We start from the raw sequence: 2,619 nt of genomic DNA, 5'->3' as shown, positions 1-2,619 counted from the left end.
GAGGGGCGTTTTACAGTTCTCTACAGTAAGCCTGCCTACTCATGATATACATAGGATTGCGTCCAAAAACGCATCCTATTACCTATAGTGCACTATTAAGTGGTATAGCCAATAGTGACATTTGGGATGTAAAACAGTGTTACAGTATTTTTGAAACATTGATCGTTGGAACATAAGGTGACATGAGATGAGCACATGATGTGTCAATTGCGTTGACATCAACCTAATAACTGGCAGTAAATTTCATAACCTGTCTCCTGGCCCTTTGCCAACAAGCTCGCATCGCAAACATTGCCGTATTGGTCACCAATTCATCCCACACATTAAGCCAAAATACAGTGCCTTGCGAAAGTATTCGGCCCCTTGAACTTTGCGACCTTTTGCCACATTTCAGGCTTCAAACATAAAGATATAAAACTGTATTTTTTTGTGAAGAATCAACAACAAGTGGGACACAATCATGAAGTGGAACGACATTTATTGGATATTTCTTTTTTAACATATCAAAAACTGAAAAATTGGGCGTGCAAAATTATTCAGCCCCCTTAAGTTAATACTTTGTAGCGCCACCTTTTGCTGCGATTACAGCTGTAAGTCGCTTGGGGTATGTCTCTAGCAGTTTTGCACATCGAGAGACTGACATTTTTTCCCATTCCTCCTTGCAAAACAGCTCGAGCTCAGTGAGGTTGGATGGAGAGCATTTGTGAACAGCAGTTTTCAGTTCTTTCCACAGATTCTCGATTGGATTCAGGTCTGGACTTTGACTTGGCCATTCTAACACCTGGATATGTTTATTTTTGAACCATTCCATTGTAGATTTTGCTTTATGTTTTGGATCATTGTCTTGTTGGAAGACAAATCTCCGTCCCAGTCTCAGGTCTTTTGCAGACTCCATCAGGTTTTCTTCCAGAATGGTCCTGTATTTGGCTCCATCCATCTTCCCATCAATTTTAACCATCTTCCCTGTCCCTGCTGAAGAAAAGCAGGCCCAAACCATGATGCTGCCACCACCATGTTTGACAGTGGGGATGGTGTGTTCAGCTGTGTTGCTTTTACACCAAACATAACGTTTTGCATTGTTGCCAAAAAGTTCAATTTTGGTTTCATCTGACCAGAGCACCTTCTTCCACATGTTTGGTGTGTCTCCCAGGTGGCTTGTGGCAAACTTTAAACAACACTTTTTATGGATATCTTTAAGAAATGTCTTTCTTCTTGCCACTCTTCCATAAAGGCCAGATTTGTGCAATATACGACTGATTGTTGTCCTATGGACAGAGTCTCCCACCTCAGCTGTAGATCTCTGCAGTTCATCCAGAGTGATCATGGGCCTCTTGGCTGCATCTCTGATCAGTCTTCTCCTTGTATGAGCTGAAAGTTTAGAGGGACGGCCAGGTCTTGGTAGATTTGCAGTGGTCTGATACTCCTTCCATTTCAATATTATCGCTTGCACAGTGCTCCTTGGGATGTTTAAAGCTTGGGAAATCTTTTTGTATCCAAATCCGGCTTTAAACTTCTTCACAACAGTATCTCGGACCTGCCTGGTGTGTTCCTTGTTCTTCATGATGCTCTCTGCGCTTTTGACGGACCTCTGAGACTATCACAGTGTAGGTGCATTTATACAGAGACTTGATTACACACAGGTGGATTGTATTTATCATCATTAGTCATTTAGGTCAACATTGGATCATTCAGAGATCCTCACTGAACTTCTGGAGAGAGTTTGCTGCACTGAAAGTAAAGGGGCTGAATAATTTTGCACGCCCAATTCTTCAGTTTTTGATTTGTTAAAAAAGTTTGAAATATCCAATAAATGTCGTTCCACTTCATGATTGTGTCCCACTTGTTGTTGATTCTTCACAAAAAAATACAGTTTTATATCTTTATGTTTGAAGCCTGAAATGTGGCAAAAGGTCGCAAAGTTCAAGGGGGCCGAATACTTTCGCAAGGCACTGTATAATATTTTAGTGTAATTTGTAGACTAGAGACAAGGGGAAATTATACAATGAAAGTTAGAAAATAAACCAACAGTGATATATTATAAAACCCATATGGATTTATGCAACAGCTTTAGTATGAGTAGGCTATGATATCCCCCCAATGTCCATAAATTGCATATTTGAGGAACCATAGGAGAGGACATTGAGAAATCATGGCTCTAAACAGGGGACAAAACCTAGGAACTAATGGATGTAAGTGAAAGTTAGTTTTTTTCAGGTTTCTTTGAAAACACAGTGGAATATAGACCCCCCCCCCCCCCCCCCCCCCAGAGTTAGTGTCCTCCTTGCAAAGCATTACACCATAATAAAACATTTATAAAGACATTCAGTGTGTGCCGATGCATTTTAATCATCATAAAAATATGTTTCATCCTTATCCAGTCAATACAAATGCAAGGGTTCCCTCTAGAGGTTTTTATTCTCGAAGCAGAGGACCCATGGGTACTCTTATAGCAAAAGTTTGTCCACTATCTACAGAACCTACTGGCACATCAGTTATTAGTAGATAAACAGCTGAGGTTGCATCCCAAATGGCACAATACTCCCTACATAGTATTGTGACCAGAGGGCTCTGGTCAAGAGTAGTGCACTCTATAGGGAATAGGTTGCCATTTGAGACAAC

Source organism: Oncorhynchus mykiss, chromosome 5 (genome assembly GCF_013265735.2).
Source record: "Oncorhynchus mykiss isolate Arlee chromosome 5, USDA_OmykA_1.1, whole genome shotgun sequence".
Classification (NCBI taxonomy): Eukaryota; Metazoa; Chordata; class Actinopteri; order Salmoniformes; family Salmonidae; genus Oncorhynchus; species Oncorhynchus mykiss.
Note: the sequence above shows the minus strand (reverse complement) of the source record.